Source organism: Myotis brandtii, unplaced genomic scaffold, assembly GCF_000412655.1.
Source record: "Myotis brandtii unplaced genomic scaffold, ASM41265v1 scaffold229, whole genome shotgun sequence".
NCBI lineage: Eukaryota > Metazoa > Chordata > Mammalia > Chiroptera > Vespertilionidae > Myotis > Myotis brandtii.
This window is the reverse complement of record NW_005358611.1, coordinates 169,728-179,787: the sequence shown is the minus strand read 5'-3', so window position 1 is coordinate 179,787 and position 10,060 is coordinate 169,728.

The window sequence follows — 10,060 nt, the reverse complement described above, 5'->3', positions numbered from 1 at the left end:
TCCTGAAACAGTCATCGCGACCAGGGACGGAAAGTCCGGACAGCCCGACGCCTGAGTCCTCCCTGGAGGCCTTGCGGTAACCGGGCTCCCTGCACCGTCGGGGGGTGGGCCGCAGCCGGATTCCACTTGACCTGTGGCCCTGCCCCTCAGCAGTGGTGTCTGCTCTGCTCAGACCAGGAGCGGGCAGTGGGGAGCCAGAGCCCCAATCCGACATCATTGTGCAGTGTGTCCCAGATCACAGGCAGCTGCAGCCCAAGGCCCCCACCTAGGGGTCTGGACCGGGGCCTAGCTGCACCCTCATTGCCCACATCCACTCTCTCTCCGGGTTCCCACTGCTGCGGGTCCTGTGTCTGTCACTCGACCAGGCAGGACCGGGGTGGGAATGACCCTGCGTGTGAGTTCCTCGCTGGGGCACCTCGTCATTCTGGCTTCTGGGTCTTCACTCCCTATGGCGGGGCTGCTTAACGTTCGGTGGTGTTTCTTCTTGGCTCATTTCTTTGGTTTATGGACCCGTTGAAGTTCCTGTTTCACACTAACTTCTTCCTGATTCCATCCTACATCCTGTCCCCACAATCTCCCTCCCATCAACAAATGTTGGCATTTGTTAACTCCCGGGCCTTTCAAAGCCGAGCCACAGTTCATGGCACCTGTTAGCTTATCTGCGTGAGGGTGAGGGTCGCTTCTTCCATCGCTGTTTTCCCCGAAGGACGATGCCTCTCACGCTATTGTGCCCGCGAACTTGGTATGCTTGTAACTTGCTGTGGTTGTGTCTTGATCAGCTGTGACATGTGCTCACTGTGGGCCCAGGGACCTCAGAGCAGAGAGGCCGCATTGGAAGGAGGCGATGCCCGTGTCAGAGGGAGTTCCGTGTGACACACAGGAGGGGGCGGGGAGCGCACCTACCGCCCGGCCGTATGACAGCCCGTCTGCCCGGCCTCTTCCTCAGGGGCCTCTGGTAGAAGGTGGAGGGGTCCTTTCTCCCCATGGCACTTCCCAACCCCCTGCATCCTCCTCACAGAAGTTATCGGGGAGGGGGGGGGGTCGGCCTCCTGAGTCATTTCCCCCGCCGGCTACTGCCTCAGCTCGGGTTCCCAGGACACTCGTGTCCTCTTCACGGTCACCTCCCAACCCCGCTCCTGGGGGGGGCAGCTCTGCTCTTAGAGGGCCAGCTCTGCTCCCGGGGGGGGCGGCTCTGCTCCCAGAGGGCCGGCTCTGCTCCCAGGGGGCCAGCTCTGCTCTGCTTGGGGAACCACACAAAACTGCTGCGTTTGAGGGCCAGGGGTCAGGGGTCAGCGTGTTCACGTCGTTTCCCCTCATACCGGGGGCCTTCACCGTCTCTGAGTGAAATAGGAACCGGCAGGGCTCATGCCCGGGTCAGGAGGGCAGGCCGAGGCCACGGGCTCAGACGCCCGAGATATTAACATCCGTGGCCTGTGCTGATGTTGATATACAGGCTCCCAGGAGCTCCAGAGATGGATCGATCAGACAGGGGCTCCTGACAGTTCCATTGCCACCCACTGTGTCTGTGACCCGAGGCACAGGTGCCGGCCTCACGTTCAGGGGAGCAGGTGGGAGCTGCGGCTCATGCACTGGGATGTGGGAAACCCCGTTCCCATATAAAAACAACGGCTCCCAGACACACTTATTCAAAAAATCCGCCCACTGCCTGTAGAAGTGGAGGCTGTCTGTGTGGCAGAAGGCGGGTGCCTGGGGCAGTGGGTTCCCAGGGTGGTGGGTCCCCAGGAGCAGGAAGGAGGAACTGGGGGTGCCCTGAGGGTCCCCCAGAGCTGGAGGTAGAGCCAGGATGTTGGCTTTAGCTCCTAGCCCTGGAGGCAGCGAGGGCTGGGAGCAGGGCTGCCTCGGCTAGGCATCCTGGGAGCCTCATCTGTGTGACCGTGGAGTGGAGAAGGGAATGAGATAGTTAACAACGCTCCCCAGAGCCCTCCTCAACGCGAAACAGGATCTACGCGGCTCCCAGCTCGGGCCGATTCTCATATTTGAGTGTCGCACGTTAAAGTAGCCGCTTTGATAAAATCACCAAAGACAGCAGCTCAGCTTCAGAAAGAAGCGAAGGGCATGGCTCCTTCACACACTCTCTGCCTCTGCCTTGCTTTGCGTGGCCTGAGGTTTCCTTCATGAGAAACAAAATGATATGGCAGCGGGTCCCACCGGCTCTCGGTGGCTCATTCTGGCGACGGCATCTGGCTTCCATCTCGGTGTGTCGCGCTGTTTCTGGTGGGAGTGAGGGCTTACGGTCGGAGCTAGGGGCCAGCGGATGCATTTAGAGGCGGGATTGGAGGGGCTGAGGGCAGGGGGGGCTCCGCGGATTTCGTGGTCTGTTGTTCTAAGCATCGTCTCCCGCATTCTGTTCGAAGACGTGGCTTTCCAGTTCTTTGCAGTAAAAAATAAAAACAGAGAAGCTCATGTTTATATTTGCATAAAAGTTCTGAACAATAAAACAACGTAATCTTCCTCAAGTGAACTTTCCCAGGGTGCGTTCCGTGGGTGCAAAGGGCGTCTTTGCTTGTGAAGAAGTTCATGTTCGGAAGGACAGGCGTCGGGGCATTTGGAGACTGCAGTGCTTCAGAAGTCTTAGGGGACAGGCGGGGGCGAGGAAACTGCCGCTCCCCATGTTCAGTCACGGACAGGCAAGGGGTGGCCAGGAGTGGGCGTCCTGGGCGGCTCAGTCCCAGCCCGTCCATTGCTCTCTGACTTGCTTGTTCGTCTTTGCATATTTGAACAAATCAAATTAATTCGCTTTCTTTGTTGTTTCTTTTCTTCAGGACAGAATTTCTTCCTCAAAGAACCATGAATCAACCTCCAGGTTTTAGCTGGTTCTGTTCTTCCCTGGAGCGGAAAGTTCGGGGACGTCCTGGCCCAGGACGGGGTTGTGCTAACCTAAAGCGTCCCTTCCTCCCGCCGCCACCCCCGCCCTCAATCCCGACGCTACCGGAGGGCGAGGCGGTGTAACTAGGCCTCTTCCTACCCACTCAGGTCGTGTCCCTCCCGTAGCCCCCATCACACAGCCCCGGAACTCCCAGCCAGAGCTGCCGAGGGCCGGCTGGACAGGCCTGGAGTGGGGTGACCATGGCGGGGGGCTGCTGTGAGGCTGCAGCGGGACCGAGGACCTGGATGCCACCTGGGATGGCCAGAGACCCGTAGACAGCGCCCTGCGCCCGTCCCACGGGACCGTGCTGGTCCTCAGAGCCTCTTCACCATCCTCAGCAACAGGCCTGCCTTCCCAGGTCCACTGGCCCCCAGCCCCGTGGGGGCCCTCCGTGGCTCCGGTTCCCACAGGCCTTGAGCAACCCGCAGGGCACACTTTCCTACCTGGCCCAGGAGGCCCTCGAATCTCAGGACTTCGGTTCTGGGGACCACACGGGAGGGGGCTCTTCGCTCTCTGGGTGGGCCCTGGGGGAGGCGGAGAAGCTGCCGAAGTGCCTGTCTCACCAGGGAGGTAGTGACCTCACCCAGGTAACTACATGACTGAAATGCCATTCCCACACACATGCAGTCACACTTCTGAAAAGACCCAGACTTTAAAGTCAGTTACGGACCCGGGTCCAAATCCCACAAGGGCCACGTGACACCAGCTCACACAGGTTCCCAGAGAGGGCGTGTCCCAGCCTCAGGGTCAGGGTGTAGCCTGCACAGCCCTTACCCTCAGCTTCTTGCTTACATAAAAAGCATGTATGTATGTTAACAAACATGCACGTAACATGTTTCTATATGTTTTCTATGTGTATGCATTTCAGCAGCGTTGGGTTGATTTCCCACCACGTGCACCGAATGAGTGCACTCACGCAGACTTCCCTTCGGCCCCATTTGAAGAGACCCTGGTGTGGGGTCTTGCAGACACTAAGCAAGGAGATAAAACCTGTGTTCCCTGTCCTCGGGGGTTACCGTCTCAACCAGTGTCACCCCAGTACGTTCCATAAAGTGGAAAAAAGGAGAGACAAAAGCCAGCTGGACCACTGGGACTGATGCACACGCCGGGCCATCAAGCCGTCCACCCCCTCGGGCTCCCGCACCCACGTTAGCGAGATGAAGGCTCTGCTCTTCCCCTTCAGCACATCCATCCTGGGGGGTCGCGCTGGGCAAGGTTTCGGGGCACAAAGTGCTTGTCGGCACAAAGTGGTGATTCATGACCACGCATTAGAGCAAGTGGCCGATCAGCGTTTAACGTCCCTGGGGGAGTGGATCACAGTGACACCACTTTCTTCTGGGAGCTCAACACTCTCTCATGAAAATATGTTTCTGAGATGCCAAGTGTGAGGGGAGGTGGCAGGTTGTAAGATGCAAAGGTTAAGATTCAGATGCAAATCTCACTCTTTCCTGACCCGTGACTTTGCCGAGCACTCGGTCCTCCTGGGCTTCAGCTCCGCCCCTGAACGTGGGGCTGATGCGCTGCCTCTCAGACTGAGCGTGGGGACTGCATGCCGTGTCCCCGGCCGCACGGACTGAGTGTGGGGACTGACCGCTGTGTCCCCGGCCGCACGGACTGAGCGTGGGACTGCATGCCCATGTCCCCGGCCGCACGGACTGAGCGTGGGGACTGACCGCTATGTTGGGTGTAGATCGTCCGCGAAGCATCTCACATCCGGCAATGACGTAAACTGCAGGCTGATTTCACAGAATTAGGCTTGTCTCGGAATCCTAACTAATGCGGACGGCTTTGGAGTTATAAAATGTCTTGTTAACTGCTTATTCTTTTTGTATCATCTTCCGAATAAATCACGTTAAGTTGGTATGAAATTGTTCATATAGATTTATCTGCCCTTTAAGCTTTACTTGTTTAAAATGATAAAACAATACATTGAGCAGTTTAACCACATTCACCAGAAGCCGCGCAGATTTAAATGCGCAATTGCCTCAGAGTCAGGAGCATGTATTTTAGTTTAAAAACATGTCGGTTTTCCTGAAACGAGTCTCGAAATGCATACATCAGCTGCTTCAGATTTGGGAAAACACTTTTTTCTCTTGTTGTTTGTCTGTGTTTGTGAGAACACTAGCCTGTTACAGAACCCGCTCCCCACCCCCCCCATTTAGAAAGGCAGAAACATTAAAAACAAAGCAAAGTGGGACTTGACCTAGAAGTGCAGATTTCAATGCAGTCGCTATATTATAAATTGGGAAAACGGTGAAAAAGATGCTGAGTGTGGGGACTGACCGCTGTGACCCCGGCCGCACGGACTGAGCGTGGGGACTGACCGCTGTGACCCCGGCCGCACGGACTGAGCGTGGGGACTGCATGCAGTGTCCCTGGCCGCACGGGGTTGAGCGTGGGGACTGACCGCTGTGTTGCTCCCCGGCCGCACGGACTGAGCGTGGGGACTGACCGCTATGTTGGGTGTAGATCGTCCGCGAAGCATCTCACATCCGGCAATGACGTAAACTGCAGGCTGATTTCACAGAATTAGGCTCGTCTCGGAATCCTAACTAATGCGGACGGCTTTGGAGTTATAAAATGTCTTGTTAACTGCTTATTCTTTTTGTATCATCTTCCGAATAAATCACGTTAAGTTGGTATGAAATTGTTCATATAGATTTATCTGCCCTTTAAGCTTTACTTGTTTAAAATGATAAAACAATACATTGAGCAGTTTAACCACATTCACCAGAAGCCGCGCAGATTTAAATGCGCAATTGCCTCAGAGTCAGGAGCATGTATTTTAGTTTAAAAACATGTCGGTTTTCCTGAAACGAGTCTCGAAATGCATACATCAGCTGCTTCCGATTTGGGAAAACATTTTTTTCTCTGGCAGTTTGTCTGTGTTTGTGAGAACACTAGCCTGTTACAGAACCCGCTCCCCACCCCCCCCATTTAGAAAGGCAGAAACATTAAAAACAAAGCAAAGTGGGACTTGACCTAGAAGTGCAGATTTCAATGCAGTCGCTATATTATAAATTGGGAAAACGGTGAAAAAGATGGTGAAAAAGGGAAATCTGTACTGGCTTGTAGTCAGAATTCTGTTTAGAAAGACACCTGTCAAAATTAGTAACAACTGATTAAATATTAAAGAATTCTGGATGCAAAGCAATACCAATGTTATGCCTTTGACAATCCTTAGCGTTTCCCCACTCAAACCAGCTTATTGAGTTCAAAGGCCCAAAGAGGTTACGTAATTTGCCTCGGGGTCACCCAGCTGGTTACTGACACGACTGACACCTGTTTATACCGAGATTCCTGGGAAGTGGTATGTCAGCCAGGATGACGGTGATGACGGTGATGACGACGACGTGAATAACTATAAATTACTGGGTTCTCAATCCCTAATCACTGATCTTTTTCAAGACTTTATCTTAACTCTTCACAGACCTGCGGAAGGTAGACGTCACCTCCCCGTTTCTAGAGAACAGAAAGCTGGTGCTGCATGACCCTCACGGGGTTTGAACCAGGTCTATAACCGACTTGAGCATGGGGCGCTTTTCAGAAGGATTCAGGTGTGTCGGGAATGGCATTTCAGCAATGTAATGTGATGAGTGTTTTTCCTTCCTGTGTGTTGCTAGGGTCACCACCGACACAAACAATCATGTCCATGTTGCAGTAGGGAGTCTTGTACATTTCACTTCCACATGGTGCTCAACGGCTTCTAGAATCAAAGACCCCGCCAAAGATGAAAACAAGCGCGAGATCCAGACACGTCAAAAGAGGAATCTTAGATTCAGAAATGACATCCAGAAGATGAAAAGGGAAGTAATTTCACACAGAAGTGTCTGAAATAGAGCTCCTTCCGTGAAGTTCACCACTGAGCCAGTGGGTCTAGAACCTGCCCACAGGACACCTCGTCTTCCCACGTTTCTCCAATTTGTCCTTTTCTCGTTTTCTTTGGGCCTTGAATCCTCCATGGCCTCCCTCCTCCCCTGGCGTTACTTTCGCTATCATTCCCTCCCACCTCACAGAGAAACGAGAGGCCGTTAGAATGACCTCATCTTCCTGCCATTCCGTGGACGTACTTGCCTGCGTCCACACTTCCCTCTGTGCCCCCGGCAGGACGGAAGAGCTGTCCCTCCCTAGGGCTCCTCCCCAGCATCGGTGACATAGAGCATACTCTCCATCCGGACATTCTTTCCGTCGGGGCAGCACCAAACACCGGGACCATTTTTAATTCCTGAGTCACTCCCTTCTGTGGCCACGCTTTCCTGGTTTCCTCCAGCGTGCCTGGAAGTGTCTACGGGGTCTTGATTTCCTCTGTCTCTCTCTGGATTACAGGTGCACCTCCAGGTACCATCTGACCTTCTCTTCACTTCCTCCTCTGACCCCTTGGCCTCAAAGACCGTCTGCACTGTCCTGATAAGTCTTTAATCTCCCATGTCCTGAGGCCTCTCACCTGAGAGCAAGACACAGATACCTGACCGCCGAGTGGACGTGCCCATTGGAGAACAGCCCACAGACTCCCCAAACCGGTAGGTCCCAAACTCCTCCTCTTCCCGTTTCCTTCTGGAAAAACAAACAGCCTGGCCGGTGTGGCTCAGTGGTTGAGCGTTGATCTATGAACCAGGAGCTCACAGTTTGATTCTAGGTGAGGGCACATGCCCCAGTTGTGGGCTCAATTCCCAGGGGGGGGCCTGCATGAGGCAGCTGATCAATGATTCACATCATTGATGATTCTCTCTCTCTGTTCCTCTCCCTTCCTTTCTGAAATCAATGAAAATATAGTTAAAGAAAAAAACAGCAACAAACAAACACTAGAATCCAGTGCTTCATCCTCTCCACGTCCAACCCATTTTACTTCTTTTAATATCTATTGATTCTGCCTAATTCTTTTTCCCTTTTCACTACACTGGTCTAAATAACCATCATCTCTATTTGTTTTCTTGCAGATACAAGTGTTTAAAACATTTTTATTGTAAGAACATAACTTACATACTAAAAAGCATATAGGACCAAAATCTACAGCCAAACAAATTATCATAAAGGGGATGTATGTGTACCCATAACCCAGTTCCAGAATTTAACTGCCCGAGGCCCCTCCCGGCCCTGCTCAGTCACCAAGCCATTTATCTTCCTCTCTCTCCCTGGTTTGTGCATATTTTTTGTTTTTCTAACTTCCTTGAGATAGATGCTTAGTCCCTGACCTTTTCAGTGGGTAAAAGTCGCTCCTCTCAGGAAACCAGACCACCTGTCCTGTAAGTAATGAGCACATACATTTAGTCATTCACTGTCTAACTTAGTAACTGTGACACCCAACAGTCACCCAGTAATTACTACGGAGGCTCAGGGTGCTTAGGGACTGGCTCGCCTTTCCTCAGTTAACCCTTAGAATTTAGCCATTCGTTCTACACGTAGTTCGAGCCTATTTTTCTTTCTGTAGCTACAGGAAGTACACGAGTAAACAGGGAACACTCAGTCTCCGCCCTCCTGAAGTGTTAGAATTATTATCCCATTTTCCAGATGAGGACATTGAGATACAACAAGGTTAAGTCAGTTCCCCGAGATCATAAACCAGGAAATGACAGTGATGGGACCAAACCCAGGCCCCCCTGACTCTAAGCTAAGGCCCGGGCTCTGGACCACAGGCCGTGAACGCACGTGTCGTGTCCCAAAGCAAGAAGAAAGCAGACCCAGACGCCCCCAATCGAATTGCCAAGAGTGCTGAGCGGGGACTTCCTTACTCACCAGAGGGATTGCCGAAATGTTTGCCTCCACATTGGAGACGTCAGTGGCTCATACTCACCCAGATTCCTGGGCGGCTTCCGGGCAGAGGGATCAAGGCTGTTCGTTACTGTTTAGATTTAGGGGCGGGGGGATGTGAGCCTCCCATAGACGGTGAAGCGAAAACCCACCCTCTCTCTGGCCTTGTGGGAACCTCTTTCTCTCAGTCTTCACTCCTCGAAGCTTGATTTTGCTCGATCAGCGAGGCCTGGCGTGACTGACAGGTGCTGTGGTTTGGGGCGGAGCCTCTGCGGAGAGTTCAGGTGCAGGGACAGACCTCGGATTCCACTCGCACCTGCACTGGGATCGCAGTGAGGAAGCAGGAGCTGCCCCGCGTGGGGGCACCATGTCCCGAATCGCAGAAGCGTCCCTAACACCCCTCCCCCCGGAACCCGCACGGAGCGCGTGCAGGCCGCCTGGTGAGTGGACGTGAGTCCTTTCATGTTTTATAGCAGGAAATTTATGCTGCGAAGACGACAGTTACCATTATGATTTTCTTGGATAACCTTAAAGCGTCCTCATTTGAAGCATTAAAATTTATGAACAGTGTTAATGGAAAGCTTTTTAGTCCAACTAAAGCAGTCGCTATCGCTTTAACCTCTCACCCCAGCTCCGCGAGGGGAACTGTGTCCTGACAAGCTTTTAGGAGAAGCGTGTTCCCAGTGGATGCGCTTCCCCCCACCCCCCATTCCTATCCCTTTCCCTGGATCTTCGTGCCCTGCCTGTGGCCACTGCTGCGCCAATGGCAGTAGGATGTGTTTTCCTGACCTAAGGGCAGAGGACCCGGACGTTTGGCTGGTAATTCAGCAAACGTTTCTCTCTCACAAAGAGTCCTCCCCCCGCCCCCTCAGTTCCTGGCAGCTCCCCTCGCCCTGGCCCTGGCCCTTGTGGGGAGAGGAGGAGAGGACTCAACACTCTCCTCTGTTGAGGAGTTCACACCAGAGATCCCGCCCCAGGCCCCTGCGCTGTCACCTCCTGAGAAATCCCTCCAAGCCGCGGGCTCTTCCTGGGCCCGGATTCCTTGGCGGTGGGCGCCTGCTGAAGCCTCACAGGTGCTTTTCTGTTCGCTTTGAAGGAGGAGGTTGGTGGGTGCAGGAGGAGGGGCGGCATTCCAGCAGCCAGAGGGGATCCGGGACAATTCGGGCCACGATGTGCGCCTCCCGGGCCGCAGGAGACGGTGCCCAGGCTCTGGGTCTGGTCTGTGGGGACCGTCCGTGAGGAGCTGGTAGCTTCTCCACCTTCAGTGTGGGGCTCGCTCTGAACTGGAAGTTTAGACAAACGCCAGGCCCGGCCTGGACGGCGATGCGCTGAGGCCCAGGGTTGGGCGCCAGGCACAAGGCTCCACAGGGCAGCTGCCTCTCACGCTCCCTGGGGTCTGGGAGGAGGGGGGGCGGGAGGAGAAGG